The following is a 17,810-nucleotide window of genomic DNA, read 5'->3' on the forward strand; positions in this document are numbered from 1 at the left end:
CCAACGTTTTACCAACGGAAGTGAGTGTGTCGTCTTCACATTATTTCGATATCTTCTAATTATTTACCTCATGTTTTATTTCATATATGCTAGATACAATTCAGAAAATATACTTGTATTAGTTAATTAAAACAGCTGACTCAATGTGCCCAAGTTATTTTCCACTTACGTACATTTGAGAAAGTTTCAAGTCTTGCATGAAAACGTAACGCATTGTGAAACATTGGGCCTAATTTTTTATTAAGTTGCACAATGTTATGGCCTTAGGTTTGCAAAAGGTGTAATTAAGTCGGTTACAATGTTACACAAGAACTTGAAATATATTTTAACTGTAAACGTCACGATACAAGTATTACGTAGAAGTTAACAGATACCAATCATTTTTATCAAACACTCTAACTTCACAGTGTAAGCTTTAAGAAGTCGAAGATGTTAATGAAAGTTTTTATTGTACAAAATTAGTAATTCTAGAAACATATTTTCACTCAGCATAACTGAGGATTGTAAAAGGTACTTGCCTTTTACATAGTAAAATAGTGTTTGTTGGAAAGTTACTACACTGAGTAAAATGAAAAGTTCTACAGATATAATGTGTATGCTGCCATAAACTGTGCCTAAATAAGAGATTTATACACACGTAAATACAGTTCATTTAATCACTACCAAAATTTATCAACGTGCTTCCACATTACAGATGAATATATTAAATGGTTTGACAACCTACTGTTTAGAACTAAGACCTTCCAGTGTTTGTGTATTACACCTGAATACATAATTAATTAATGGTTCTACAAAAACTTTCTTCTTCTGTTTAAAATCATGATCTTCCAGTGTTTGTATATTATACCTGAATTAATTAATAGTTTTACAGACACACTTTCCTCTACTATACACCACATGGTTATTAAAAGTACTGTACACTAATTACAGTAAGGACTTTATACAACAGACACTAGTAGTGTGTGTGCTACGCCATCAGGGATCTAGATAGATTAATTTATATTTATATCTGATATTTCTCTTAAGTTTGTTTTTTTTTGTATTTGTGTTCTTGAACTGGAAATGATTCTCTAATAAGGGTCAACACTGTTTTATGAATCTCAAGGTAGGATTTTATGGACATTTCTTTGCAGTTGATAAAAAATGTTAAAAAGTACTTTAATTGAACACCATTAAGTATTGTATAACTTCTTTTGTTTACAATTAAAAATTATGTGAATACGTTTTTTAAGTTCTTACAATTCATTGTTAGTTCAATGACCTGAATAATAGAAGAGATAATTCTTTTTGTTTACTGCACTAAGAGGTATTTTATATTCAGATTGGTGGTTTCTGTGCATCATATAAGAATCTCAATTCATAAACTTCTGACACAAAGAGTTTAATCAACAGCTGTAACATAAACATCTAGTCAAAAGTTGTAGCCCTATGCTTTTTGCACAATTCTTAACCTCACCTAGAGACAGATAAAAGTATTTTGTTTAAGGAGAATAAGACATGACAACAATGATGGACTGTTTCTATAAGAAATAAGTTCACTCATATATATTAGGGATAGTTAAAAAGTGAATTGTAGCCATCTATGGTTCTTTATTGGTTGCACTGTGTCTTTTTAAAGGTTTATAATCTTTTGGGTAGATATTACTTGCCATTAGTTATTCAAAAAAATGCCATGTGGCAGAGTAGAACACACCATCAACTAATGACTGTCTAACAGTTGTAGAGAGGAACAAAGTTGGGAAACTCTTTCATTTTTCAGGACTTGTTTTTTTTTCAACTATTTTTTATATATTAAAATACCTTTGGAAAAAAACAATTTTAGGTTAAATAAATAACATTCTCTACACCACCTGGAGTACTGAAATTTGAAAATATTTATCAGTATAAATATCTTTTGGAAGTGATTTTCATTCAGAGCAAATATAACATTCTGTATAGTATATCGAGTGCCCGAAATAAAGTTATAGCTGTAATGATCTTCGACAAGTGATTTTCAATCATTGCAAGTAGAACATTGCATACAATACTTGTAAAACTAAAAAATGTGAAAAATTTGCTCCATGTTTCATACAAGAAAAAAGTCTTCTAAGGAAACCATGCACATAAATATTGTGATTTTATTTTTAACCTGGCTACTTAAATAGAAACAAGTTCATGTGTGTGAAACTCATCTAAAGATACACTTACAAGTTCATGTGTGTGAAACTCATCTAAAGATACACTCACAAGTTCATGTGTGTGAAACTCATCTAAAGATACACTCACAAGTTCATGTGTGTGAAACTCATCTAAAGATACACTCACAAGTTTATGTGTGTGAAACTCATCTAAAGATACACGCACAAGTTCATGTGTGTGAAACTCATCTAAAGATACACTTACAAGTTCATGTGTGTGAAACTCATCTAAAGATACACTCACAAGTTCATGTGTGTGAAACTCATCTAAAGATACACTCAGTAGAAAGAAAACAGGAATAAGGACATTTTTGATTGATGTGAGGATAATGGAAGGTCAATATGTGGCTTGTTTTTTTGTTGCTAAGTCATAATGGGCTATCTGTGTCTTACCCATCATGGGTATGAAAACCTGTTGTTTTTTTTAGTTTCATATATAAGCTGTCAGATTTACCTCCAAGTCACTAGGGGGTGTCACAGTGTGAAGAGAAAAACAAATGTTACTATACTTTTTGTAAGAATATTAAGGTCTGATAATAAATAAATAAATAATACAAGTCCTGGGAATATAAAATTTTAATCATCAGAATACGATAGAGAGTAAATAGTATGATAAATTTGATATCCCAAAGAATTCTGTAGATGTTTTCCACTGTTTTGTTTTTGTATGAATTTAATCAATATTTCTAAAATGTCAGTACGTTTATGTCAACATGTTAATGACTTCATCTTTTTTTTTGACTTGCAGGTTTATGTGAAATGTATTTGGAAAGGAGAAGCTATACACACTATGTGACTCAAGTTTCTTCTACTTTTGTAGTACATAATAATAATAGATGATGTGTAAGTTATGTACATAGAGAAGCTGCTTACACACACACACCAACTTTCATAGAAAATAAATACCAAGACCTGACTGACACAAGCTCACAGTTAACTTCAGTAATATATAAGTTGCTTGTTTATATTATTATTATTGAACTACTCACTTGTAAAAAGGTACAAATATACTTAGAAATGTCTTCCTCGAACACAAAGGTAGAAAAAAAAGACGCTCTAAAACTTAGAACACTAAATTCTCACTTTCAAACAAGTTATAGACTTCTAACAAGTAGGCTGGTGAGTAATTGCTTTGAAATTTTAAAATTAATTTTGTACTATTATACTCATTAGTCTACTTTATTGTTAAACAAACCTGTTTTTTTAAAAAAATTACCCATTAGCAGAATACTTCCACAGAGAACAGGATACGCTGTACCACAAAACTCTACATATACAAATGTTGTGACTTGTCCAATTTGACTGAGATATTTTCTTACACAATAGGCTAAAATAAGCTTCAAAATCAATATTCCAATATTTGTAAATTGCTATTGCAAACTAGTTATTAAAAATACTAACAAAGAAATACCCTGCCATTACTTCATCTCTACAAGTATTTGGTGCAAAATTTGGTTTGAAATGCTTAACAAACACTTCAGATTTATATAGGAGTTGAGTTATATAAAATGGTCCCATTAAATGTCTTCATTATCAACATAACAATCAACCAATCCTACCAATATTACATATTAATGAAACATTTGAAACTTTCAAGTCTTAAAAAATTAACTTTTTGGAACTCATGATGACGAAAAACCCACTCGAAGTAAAAATGTGTTGTCAAGATAACTAGTATAGTATTAAAACTTTTTGTTAACCAAAGATGACCTAAAAAAGTTGAAACTTTTTTCTGTACTTTATGTTAATTAAAGTTTTAAATACCAACTATATTGAGAATACATTTTTGGAACTTCACACATGGATAGAATTAAGTTCTTGTACACTCTGGAAAGAGTAATGTAGTTTAGCTCACATACCAGATAGTGAGGAATGGTTGAAATTAATATCACTTTATTATTAGAAAAATAAAAAGTCTCTAAAATTATTTAAAACTTGTAAGTTGTGGCTTGTATTCAGTTGTTAAACCACAATTTATGCAAGTTTTTCTCCTTAAATTATGATATTTTTATATATGATAAGTTATGAAGTTTGTAATATATAATATATAATATATATTACTTGTTTATCAAATAATTAGAAAAAAAAGAAGGAAAAGCTTCATTCAGGTTTCAGTACTATGTTCTGTAACAATGAATCAACTAAAATATACGTGTAAATGTACCAACTTTTTGAAAATATTTAAAACAAAAAATTGTAATAATGATTACGAGTCAATGCCTCGATTTCTGGCCCTGCATGACCAGGTGGTTAGGGGGCGCTCGACTCATAATCTGAGAGTTGCAGGTTCGAATCGCCATCACACCAAACATGCTTGCCCTTTCAGCTGTTGGGACGTTTTAATGTGAAATTCAATCCCACTATTCGTTGGTAAAAGAGTAGCCCAAGAATTGGTGGTGGGTGATGATGACTAGCTGCCTTTCCTCTACTCTTACACTGCTAAATTAGGGACGGCTAGCGTAGATAGCCCTTGCGTAGCTTTGCGCGAAAATAAAACAACAACAACAACAAATAAACAATTGTATCACAAGTAGGCTTGCATTTCACATGTTTTAAAAACTTGAGTTTCAATGAAGGTTAGAACTTAGAAATGAAAAAAAAACCGTCAATTAATTGCCGCAATGATTATTGTTTGTTTTAAATGTTGTTTTTTTCGACATTTAGCTAATCAAGAACGTCATATCTAATGCTGAAATCAGCATTTCAATCTAGACCTAATTTCTGTTGCGGCCACATCAGAATCCCCCGCACGGGTGAAAAATTTTCCGCTCACCTAAACACGTGAGACTTGCGGTTTGTGGTGCTGTTGTTATACAACCTGAAAGGTGGCACAGATATTTTAGTATCAACTATAGTTCATCAAGACTTCTTTCCTCCCACCCCCCTTTTGTCGATCCATTACTGAGGTTAAAAAGAAAAAAAACAAACAGAATTGTTAGGAAAATGTACGTTAGCTTTGAAACTTTTGACTTTAAATAATGAATGATATATTTAAAAACTTAAAAAACATGCAAGAGAAATAAAAGAATTTAATTAAATAATTAAACTCGACATTTTAATTTCTCATGAATAGTGAATACGATAGTTCTTGTAGTCAGCTGAGATGCTATGTTTTATTTTCCCCCTTTCTTATCATAAGGTATCTATTGCTTAAGTTTTGATCACTTTCTAATGAGAAGTAGATAACATCGATATATAAATCTACCAAACATTACAAACCTACCCTGGTGTACAAGTTAAACGGTCACTTTTAACCGAAAATAGCTAGTAGGGTAGATTTGCACTGTTAGTTGCTAACACAAATAGCCATCTTCATGATTTTAAAACCATCTTTGGGCCTAATTGGTATTCATTACTTATATGCTATTAATTTCAACTCGTGTCATTTCGCTGTTTCGTTGAAATAAATTTTATCTGCCACCTAAAGCAACGTTTATTATTGTTCTTAAATTATGGAGCAGAAAAAAAAAAACTACTACCAATAAACATGAAAATGCTTTATTCATAAACGCCCACCAATCACATCTCTTTCTAATGTTAATAGCGAGCAAATTATGTGATGTGTATAAAAATGTTCCCATAACAATAAAGCTTAATATCCGTCCTACGTAGGAAGACACGTGATCTATAAACACTCCTCTTATTCCTCAACTTCTACTACAAAATATTAGACTAACCCTCAAAACGCTCCTCCCTAGCACATAAGTGACGTTTGGTTTTCTGGACACTCAAATCACAATTGAAGAGTCCTGCCTTTACATATCTTGAAATGACTATGGTCACAATGTCTTCTCAATCATTGTGAATATGCCATGTTTTAGTTGTACTAGGTAATTCTGACCAGTGAATCAAATTCACCGATGAAAGTATATTGAAACATTTAACTCTGTATAACTGGTGTCATGGTAGTGAATATCTTTATATTTTTTTAATCACGCACAGTAAAATGGTTAAACTCGTGCTAAATTGAACAATTTCGTACGTAGGGTTTTATCTTTACACGTTATTGTTACCTATTATTCACAATTCTGTTTCTTGAATAGCTATCATAATTGAACTATTATTAATTTATTTGTTAATTAGAATATCTGTTTGTGTGTTTGTCAGCAACAAACGGTTGATTTGATTTGGACAGGGGTTAGTATCCAATTGGACTATGATCCATCCTAGAAATCATTGGTTTTGGAGGGTCAAGGTCAAAGGTAAAGGTCAAGAAAATCCAAAACATCTTTATCTGCTAACATGGGGGCAGATTTTTCACACACTTCTTGCTCTATAACTCATTCAATAAAGGATAGGATTTTGATTAGTCACGTGGGCACGTGTACAATATTATTCCTTACTGTCCTGCCAAAGTGATCAGGCCTGGCATGGCCAGGTGGTTAAGTCAATCGACTCTTAATCCGAGGATCGCGGGTTCGCCCTTTCAGCTGTGGGAGCATTATAATGTGTCGGTAAACCCATTATTCGTTGGTAAAAGAGTAGCCCAAGAGTTGACAGAGAGTGGTGATGACTAGCTTCCTTCCTTCTATCTAGTCTATAACTAAACCTTAATTAACAGTTAATGACAACTTTTACAAAATTAAAAAAGACATCGTTATGTTTTACTTAAAACTATTACTGATAACACTATGTAACAAAATTTTTACTTTTTCTTGTTCCTGGGCAGAAAGTGTTATATCCCAATTGCTTATGCCTAAAGTAAATGGAAAAGACCTATTTTTCTCTTCAAACTTTGCTTTTGTCACCTGGGAAATAAAATTTTCAAATTTACCCACTTTCCAGAACGTTCCAGGTATATTCAGTGCTGAATAGCTGATAGAATTTTTAAGAACTTTCTAGAATGTTGTATAAGTCTTAAAGCTGTGCTGCTCCATATCGAGAATAAATACCCATCTCTTGCCCTGGCTCATTCGGTGCACCTCAAAGAGGAATACAACAGCGTCAAGACCTTGTTAGAAGCCTTGAAGTAGGATGAGTATGGCCGGAAGGTTATCAGAGACTTCAAAATGGTGGCATTCCTGATGGGTCTCCAAGACGGCTTTACCAAGTTTCCCTGTTATCTTTGCCTTTGGGACAGCAGGGACACCGCAGCACACTACAATAGGAAGCACTGGCCACAACATACCATTGGGTCTTATGGAACAATTTGTCACAGCTCTTGGTAAGGAGTCTGCAGCCTTCGAGACTTCTTCCCTGAGCTGTCTGAGGCAAAGATCAAAGCTGGTGTCTTTGTTGGACCACAAATAAAGAAGATCCTGAAGTGCCCAGAATTCCCCAAGAAGCTCAGAAGGAAGAAAAAAAAGATTGGGGCAGCTTTGTCGCAGTGGTTTGGGGCTTTTTGGACAATCACAAGGCCAAAAATTATATGGAACTGATTGAGGCTCTGGATGAAGAACTACGGAAAAACTACGGCAGGATGTCCCTGAAAGTCCATATTCTTGATGTTCATCTTAATAAATTCAAGGAGAACACAAGAGCATACTCAGAGGTGCAAGGCGAGCGCTTCCACCAAGATATACTGGACTTTGAACGCAGCTACTCAGGAGAGTATAATGAAAACATGATGAGAGACTATATTTGGGGGCTGATACGTGAAGGTGGTTTACATGCGTCGCAAATCTCAAAACTACTCACTTCTAAACATTTTTGTTCAACATTAGTATAAATGCATGTAAATCTTGATTCATATGTTGTTTTATTCAGACCTTATGTAAATATGCAAATTTGCCCGTTTTTACGTAGAAAATAGGTTAATTTCTGAATTTCATTATTCAAGTCACAAAAGCAAAGTTTGAAGGGAATAATGGACATTTTCTGTACTTGTACAACATAAGCAATTAAGAAATAACACACACTATCCAGGCACAAAATTTGTGTTACACAGTGTAATTATTTATGAAGAAATAAATAACATCACTTTTGTTATTCATTTATGTATGATTGTACAAAAATACAAACACCTGTGAAAATAAGTTTTTCACCATTCTCAAACTTACGTTGTTAATTAGTACAAGCCGGATATCCTTGACGAATATTAAAGTCAGTCACGATAAAGCCCTTTACTCGTGTCCGTTATTTATGTTATGCTGACTGTAATACAGCGGACAGGATGTGAAGACAAGCGAACGGTATTAATTGTCCAGAAAGCTCTATGGTGGACCAGTACTAAAATCAACAACACCCCCAGGAACACATTAGTTTTCCAACACTCAGAATTTTATTTAGCAGTTTCATACGGGGCATGTGCTATGCGTAAGGTTAATCAAAACTGGAATTAAACCTTAGGGTTAACCATTTCCTCAAAGAAAATAGTCACAGGACTAGAAACCAATGTTTCAGGGTGTTGTTCTCCGTCAGTTTGGTACGTGTTAACACTTTTACATCTATCTCTGATTTTCACTGAACGCAGCAGATACACGCATATCCACAACCCACACCACTAGATGGGAACTGCGAAATGAGTTGTTTGTTTTGAATTTCGCGCAAAGCTACTCGAAGGCTATCTGTGCTAGCCGTCCCTAATTTAGCAGTGTTAGACTAGAGGAAAGGCAGCAAGTCATCACCACCCACCGCCAACTCTTGGACTACTCTTTTACCAACGAATAGTGGGATTGACCGTCACATTATAACGCCCTCACGACTGAAAGGGCGAGCATGTTTGGTGCGACCGGGATTCGAACCCGCGACCCTCGGTTTACGAGTCGCACGCCTTAACCCATCTGGCCATGCCGGGCCCCAGGGAAATGAAACTGTTTGATTTAGATGTAGAAAGTTTTCCAGAAGTGTGGACCCATTGGGAAAAATACACAGTATTTTCTTCACTTATTTATTATTCAAATTACATGTCATCAACAGCCATACATATGTTAGTTCTTGGTATACTGCGTCATCCGGGTATTTTCTTTCCCGAGATATATACAACTGACATTGGAACTGTTGGTTAACTTTAAGAATATAATGATTATTTTCCGTGGGAGTTCAACCTTCTGGGATTTCCTATATAGATCTTTACTTATTACTCCAGAGAGTCACACCTCCAGGTCACTGTCTCTTCACTCGCACTCGCCGAAAAAGGAAGTTAGCAAATGAAATATAAGATAAATCATTATTTATTAAAACTAATGTTCGTTTGTTATTAAACACAAAACTACACAATGACCCGCGTTGTGTTCACCGCGGGTATCGAAACTCAGTTTTTCACGTTTAAAAACTCAGACATACCGTTGAGCCACCGATAGAGGGGCTTGAAACTAGTGCTTTACAGCGGCATGTCTGTGAACTTACAGCGCTAGAAACCGGGTTTCGATATCCATTGGGGGGCGGAAAACAAAGAGCCCGATGAATAGCTTTGAGCTTAAACTTCAAACAAGTAATTCTATTTCTTGTATTAAAAATGATGGTTGTACAGCCGTTAGAGATAATACAGAGAAAAAAAAATACGTCTAACCTTCTCAAACAGCAATCAACCCTTGTGTATACATATTTATGTACTTTCGTTTGATTGATCGTACGTAAACTATTACTCAACGACAACACATCTATTTGTAACTTTTCACGATAGCTAAAAGAGTGCTCGTTCTACTAAGTGAATAGATAGATAAACTTGTCTTTATCTGTTATAGGAGAACAATATTTGAGCACAAAATTATAGGAGCGGATGCTTATTGCACCACGCCCAATGAGGTATTGTTGCTGAATTCATGTCGTCATTAAATATGTAAAATATGTGCACAAAGACGTTCTCTCACGCCTTAAAACGAGGTGACCAGCACGTGCAATCAAAACGCCTGGTACAAATTTTGCCCTACTTGATCTAAAACTAGGGTGTGCGAAACGGTCTCAGGTGGATAAAAATATTTTCTTTAAAGCTTCCTCAGTACGGAATAAAGCAGTGTCATGAACGATAACTTTGTTTATTGTAACATATTTGACTAAACAGAGTTATTTATTCTTCAGCTTTATATTTTCAAGGAACAACTTGCAATTAACGAAAGGCACCACAAACAGATTGTTATTTAAAACTTGTATTATATATAAAACATTACCGCAGAGGAAAATATGAAAAAGTAAAGAAATCCTCGTGGGAACCTTGACCAATGAAGACTTTTATTCTTACTTCCACGCGAAGTTTTTCAGTATTTCACGCCAAGCTGATACAGTCGAAATAAATTTAGAACTCGGCGTAAAATAATAATAATATTACAATGTGGAATAAAACAAGAATAAGAGATTTAGTTCACAATCAATCATAAGTCTGTAAGTTAAGTTTTTTAAAAGTAACAATGAAACCCTATATACCAATATTTATTATTACGTCATAAAGTGAGAACATGTTTGTAATTTGTTTGTCAAAGTAGTTCGTATAAAGCAAGCATAAAAAACACTGAAAATAATCACATTATTTGTAAAATACGTACATAATTCGATCTTATATAATATACATTCAGGTATAAATTCCAAATAATATCTAGTAATTACAAATGACAGATGTGTTAATAGCGAAACCTACTTTTCTCAGTGTAATAATGTGCTTATTTTGGCAGTTTCAGCACAACTAGTAGAATATAATGATAGCTGTGATAGAATTTATAGACAAGTGTAACACTGCATAGAAAACTCGCACTTTAAAACGCTCTTGTTTCTATAAGTAGAAGGAAAACAATTTCGTAACTTGTTTGCTGTGTTTCAGAGTAAAACTACACAATGTGTTACGTATTTCTTGTCCCCACCACGTGGAATCGAACGCCGGATTTGATAATTGCAAGTTTGTCAACTTACTGCTGACTCACTGGGGAATCCATATCGTTGCTGATAAAATATTAACTGAAATCTAAAGATGGGGCTGCTAAATATAGCAGTTTGGATTACGTTTCACTCTTGTTTGTTGTTTTTGTGTGTGTGTTTACTGCTATACAAACTACATCATAAAATCCACCGAAACCTAAAATCGTTGACCTGGTAAAGCAGTGACAAAAAAAGAGTCGCAGACCAGCAAGTAAAGAAAAAAATGTAAGGTTTAAATTGAAATACAAATTTAAAGAAAAAAAAGGATAATCTATTATAATAATATTCAGTTTTTCTGTCCTGAAAACGTGCGCGCACTCTATTGTTTAAGTGCCCATACATGCGCATTTCAAGAGATGCAAATAAACTTTAGTAGAAACTTTCGACAACCACATCAAAATTCCCAAAAAGTCTGAAATTAGGTCGTAGAATAACATTATAAATTTACTGCTAGTGTTAGGTTTGGCAAAGTTTTGTCATAACTAAATTAAATCAAAAACGTACACAGGTTACGATGTTAATTTATCGCTTTATCAAATATACGCCGTGTTTTATAAGAGCATAATTAATATTTGGCTTAAGAGAAGTGGACTTGTACATTTCGTTATTTGCAAGTAGAATTGTTTTGTGTTCTTCTGTAAATCCTGTATTTAAATACGACAGTTGCAGTAAATATACTACCTTAACTACAAATGCTTTGCAAGTCTGCAAGGAAAACATGTACAGAAAGCGAGGAACTTTGGGGGATATAACATATTTTTTTTGAGATGCACAAGTGTTGTTTGGATGTATGGATAATTTACTAATTATAAATTAAGAGTAAGAAGTCCGTCTCTTAAATCCCTGCTCTTCTTACGTGTATTCTGCCATCTTTCATATACTCATTCCAGGGGCGTAGCCAGCACTGCAAAGTAGAATAGTTTGATTTTAAAAAAAAGTGTGCCCTTTTTTATCTACATAAGTAATTTAAGTGACTTACATGAAAGTCGAAGTTTATTTTTAAAAAAAACGAAAAGAAAGAAGTTAACAAATCAAATAGACGTTTTATAATGGTGGATTGGTCGTTCGACCTCTCTCCAGCCACGCCCTTGTAATCTTCTATACGATTTATTTAGTTCAGATAGACACATGAATAAACAACAACAACAAAACACTGTTAAATTATTAACGATATTAATAAACATGTATCAGACTAAATAGGGCTATGTAAAAACTTCGTAAAACGTAACATAATGAAATAGCCAGAAATACTTGCCGCACTTTAATCTGTCAGAAAACTCTGCGTTAGAGAAACATTAAGACAAAACAGAAACGGTTACACCTTTGTTCTTTTATGCACTACAAACCTTAACTACCAATGACTGTTGACAGTGATAAAAAACAACAAGTCAACAATAGGAGCTGCTTTTAACAATGACACAGACGGAAAAAGTTTTTAAACCCGATTAAACATTACTGAGGGTTAAGCACTCAGTGTTAGAATTACTTTCTCTATCTACATGACGTCCAGTCCCATGGCCATGATTACCTTAGCCACTCCCACAGATAAAACTTTCCACCATGGCCTTACTGCAGGTGTACCTAAGCTTTCAGGACCACGTTTAAAAGTAAGCTGTATTGTAAATTTACCAAGCAGGTAGGTATGCGGTGAAATAATTCAGTTCCCTTGGTTGCTAAAATAAGCGTTAGTTTTGAGGTATACTAGAAATGTTTGAAACTTGGCTTCCGGACCTTTATTAGTTCTAAATCTTCATTTGTCTCATTAATGGTAACTTGTAATCATAGGGTTCATTATGCGTTGTTTTCCATAGATGGGCTAGATATACCATTTCAGAACCTGCTGCTGTCTTCCTTCGTCGACGTGTTGGGTCCTTTGGGTCTAATATCGATTAATAATATTACCATAATATACAAATGTCTTTCCTATAGAAGTGGCTGTCATATAAACCTCTAGTCTGGAGTCTATCTATAGAAGCATTGTACTGTCAAATGATATACATCGTGAAACAACACAGGTGTTTCGAAAGTGCAACTGACCCTCTCTACAACCCATAATTCTAAAGCAGCACAACAAACAAGCAAGTCAATGAAAGTTAGCTGAACTACATACAAGTTTTTAATAAATCCGAAAAATAAATAAATAATGACCAATTATATAGCAATCACAATCAAGTTTATCTTGAAAACACGAGTAGCAACTAAAGATGCTAGATTCATACATAATACGTAACTAAAGATGCTAGATTCATACATAATACGTAACTAAAGATGCTAGATTCATACATAATACGTAGCAATAATACTTGACAAAGAAAAATGAAGCAATGAACTGGTAATTTACTTCTGGCGATGTTCTACGTAATTTTTATCTGTTCAGCTGTATGTAATACTTTCATTGGTAAATTCTCCCAACGTCAGCTTTGTTTTTCATATTTACCGAAATATGTGTGATGTTGTACAGTCAACTATATCTCGTTTATTACATGCCAAATCAACATTAAACTTTCTAAAGATAGGACTGCCCAAAGTAATTAAAAATGATTATGTTCTCAGATAGTAAGAAGTAATGTATTTCAAAAATTTGGAAATTAATGTGCAGCATATATGATTCTTTCAAACAATATTTATAAATCTACTACATTTTACTGCAGTTCACTTAATGCCACAAGTTTAAAGGTTAAAACAAAGGATATACCCGTATGGTGTGTCATATATAAGTAGGTCTTTGGCAATGCTCTAGACAAGAACAGATAGATATCATTGATAAAGATTTAATCCTGGAATTATTTCGTACTATTATTCTGCGTTTGTTCTTGTTTTTGTAACACCTAAATAAAATTAGGAATGGGTGATCAAAATCACCATGGTAACCTAAATATAACTCTAACTTCAGGTGGAAGGAAGCTATTAATCAAGATCTTGTTACGTGACCTACACAGTGTAAGAGTTGAACGTTTTTACAATCGCTTAAGGCCTAACAAAATGAGAGTAACAGAATAATAATGATTAACTGATGACAACATGTAGAATAGATTTTAACGGACAGTGTGGTGATTTAAAAAAAAAAACTTCTCCCTCATATCTTAAGGATTGTTTGTTTGTTTTTTTTTTTTAATTTCGCACAAGTTTGTTTGTTTGTTTTGGAATTTCGCACAAAGCTACTCGAGGGCTATCTGTGCTAGCCGTCCCTAATTTAGCAGTGTAAGACTAGAGGGAAGGCAGCTAGTCATCACCACCCACCGCCAACTCTTGGGCTACTCTTTTACCAACGAATAGTTGGATTGACCGTCACATTATAACGCCCCCACAGCTGGGAGGGCGAGCATGTTTGGCGCGACTCGGGCGCGAACCCGCGACCCTCAGATTGCGAAGCGCACGCCTTAACGCGCTAGGCCATGCCAGGCCCCATATCTTAAGGAAGTTCATCAAACTGAATACTGTTTTGTAAAAGTTGTTGAATCAGCTGCCAACTCTTAAGATTATCCTGAAGGCCTATCCTGTGTCCAAACTAAATACTATCTCGACTTCGAAAACAAAGACTGTTGTGACGGATTTACGATTACATATTTATTTTAATATCGATGTTTCTTTTTTCCTATTAAATATATATTTTAAAATGTGCGTAATTTATACTGTTAAACGTGTATTGCGAGATTCCCGCCTATTCATTAAATTTGTAGAAGATTCGGTGCTAAACGAATCAAGTCTAGCGCATACCATTCAAAATCGCAAGATGCTCCTGAGAGATTCCATTCGACCTAGACAAACATGGTACGGACTTATTGTCTCAATAATGAGAAGGAATGGAAAGAAGGAGTACACCTTATATTATTTCCTGTCCATGCGTTGGTTCAGGAGTCCTTAAGGTTTAGCCCGTTTGAGTTGGTGTTCGGCCATTCAGTGCGTGGCCCTGTGAAGTTGCTGAGGGTACAATGGTTGGAAGATGAGGCGAAACAAATGCACTTACAGGATTTCGTTTATGTTCCGGCCCAGACTATTTGGTGCTTGTGAATTGGCTCGGGAAAAGTTAAACTCATCTCAATATAAAGCGAAAAGTGTGTATGACTGCAAGGTTTAAGAGCATGAATTCCGTCCTGGCGACGTGGTTATTATTGTTGTCCACTATGGGACATCTACTCAAAGATACCATGGTACCTTGCTACATCTGAGTGTCGATAGACTACCCAGCTGCGTCTTATCAACATACTGAAGCCCCATCACATCCGAGATACATCTGAAAATATTTTAGCTGTTGAATGTTCTGCTGATATTGGTGACAGTCTCTTTGACTTACACACCTATGAATTTGAGAATACTGGAGATGAATGCAATATAATGTTGAGTATTTCTGACATTCTGGTCAATCGTGATTCAAAACTCAATCATCTGCCTCCTGAATATCAACTTGCTGATTTATTGAATGAATACGATTATATTTTCGGACATTCCTAATCAAACCAACATTGGTGTTCATGATGTGGATAGAAATGATACTTCTCCTGTGAGACTCCTACCATGTGAATCCAATTAAGGCTGATAAAATATGAAAAGAAATATCTTATATGCTCAAAAACGGCATTATTGGGCCCAGTAAAAAGTGATTGGTCTTCACCTTGTGTACTGGTTCCTAAATCTCCAAAACGGAAGATTGTATTGACAAACTTGTAAAAACCAGATATATTACAAAATGTGACCAGCTGAAGGGATAGTGGGCTGTTACTCTAACTGACAGGGCAAAAGAAATATCTGTTTTTGTTACTTTTAATGGAGTAATTCTGTTTGGGATGGGAAATTCTCAAGCTACGTTACAGAGAATGATGAATCAATGTCTCAACAGTCTATCAGATGTTGGAATTTATGTTGATGATGTTGTAATTTCCAGTAACTACCATCAAAACTAACTTTATATTCAATAACCAAAACTACTTACAAATAAATGGCTTAAATATAGGCAATCTTGTGTTACCAGTTCGAGCGAACATTTTCATGACACATTGAATCTCAAGCGATCATTTAAACCTTACACTCACCACTATATTGGTACATTGACGACACAATTGCTGGATTCACATCCACAGAACACACACTTTCAACCACGTTAACTCCATACACCCCAACATTATGTTCACCTGTGAACACGAGAAAACTAACCAAATAGCATTTCTTAACTTCAAGATAACTAGAATTGACACACAATTCAACACAGAAATACACATTAAAATCACCCATACTGAATTATACATTCCATGGTACTCAGCACCTGAAACAAAACAAAAACTCAACATGTTAAGAAACCAAATAAACACACCACAAAACTGTGCTTACTCGATAAAATTAATGATGAAATTAACAAAATAAAATAACATTTCATCAACATCAACAAATTTCCTCCAATTCTTGATGACGAGAATTTCTTCCAAAAACAGTTGACAAAATTATCTACACACACCTAGATCAATAAACAAACACACAATAACAAATTCCAAAACAAAATAAACAACAAAACCTTACATTGCTGCATACCATATATTCCCGATATCAGCGAAAACATAAGGAACATTTGGAGTGAAAAATATAAACAAAACATAACGTTCCAGTAAACACCAAATTTTTAATTCTTTATATAAGTGTGTGTGTGTACCATTCTTGTTGGCAAATATCATAAACTTGATACATAAACATTTAGTTAACTTCTAAATCTAAATTACAATTTAATTCAGTTTTAGGCTATTTGAAATCATAACATGTAACATAATAAATTGAAGGCTTGTCCGAAATAAATTATAATAAGTAACACTAAGTCAGCTGCCAAATCTAAGACTATCCCGACAGCTTATGTTGCATCCAAACTGAATACTGTTTGGACTTTTGAAGAAGGTTATTTATTCCGCTGCAAAACGTAAGACAACCTTTAATAAAAGATAAAGGTTAAAATACTATATGGCCTAAGCCGTGCAAACATTTTCCTAAAATCAAGAACGCTTCTAAAGTCGCGCAGTATATTGTCAAAATCGTTTAATTATATCACCGACTTGGACATTTATATCCTTACTATGGTCAGAAGGTCAAATACTCCAATGACATTATATTACTGTAAATTTTATGCGACTGAAGTACGGCCAAGCATGGCCAGGTGGTTAAGGCACTCGACTCGTAATCTGAGGGTCGCGAGTTCGAATCCCTCTCACACTAAACATGCTCGCTCTTTCAGCCGTGTGGGCGTTATAATGTAATATCAATCCCCACTATTCGTTGATAAAAGAGTATCCCAAGAGTTGGCGGTGGGTGGTTATGACTATCTACCTCCCCTCTAGTCTTACACTGCTAAATTAGGGACGGTTAGCGCAGATAACCCTCGTGTAGCTTTGCGCGAAATTCAAAAAACAAAACTTCGTATACGATACATATAATTTCGTTACACCGTATAGATGCATTCCAACAATGAAACTGTAATTACATATAAAGTAAACCACTCTTAGATCCATAACAAAGAAGTTTAATTCTAAAAGTAAATAATAATAATACATATTCAATGTGGTAGTGTGCTTGGAATAAATATGTCAGTTTTAATTACAACTTATCCTTTTGTTAAAACTTAACATATACACAAATATAGCCGGACATAATTATGGATATCGATTTAAATACCCAAGGCATTCATGGTAAAAAAAAAAAAAAAAAAACCTTCTGGTATGCAGATTCCATAAATGTAACTCGTTCCAGTATTTTAAAACAAATAAATAAAAATGCTCAACCAATCATTACCAAATATTAGAATGCATTAGATTTGATAATGGAGACTTGTCAGTTTTTTTTAAGTAATAAAATTATTACACTTTCTGGTGA

General features: G+C 34.2%; 1 long non-coding RNA gene across 2 annotated transcripts in view; it reads right to left on the reverse strand.

Annotated features, from left to right (window-relative positions):
* The window catches only part of LOC143224974 (uncharacterized), a 31,362-nt gene that overhangs the window by 2,085 nt on the left and 11,467 nt on the right, over positions 1 to 17,810 (reverse strand). For both annotated transcript variants that reach the window (XR_013013554.1, XR_013013555.1), the window contains one exon: positions 11,821 to 11,868. This is a non-coding gene — a long non-coding RNA (uncharacterized LOC143224974). The remainder of the gene's footprint in view (positions 1 to 11,820; positions 11,869 to 17,810) is intronic.

Source organism: Tachypleus tridentatus, chromosome 9, assembly GCF_004210375.1.
Source record: "Tachypleus tridentatus isolate NWPU-2018 chromosome 9, ASM421037v1, whole genome shotgun sequence".
Taxonomy (NCBI): domain Eukaryota; kingdom Metazoa; phylum Arthropoda; class Merostomata; order Xiphosura; family Limulidae; genus Tachypleus; species Tachypleus tridentatus.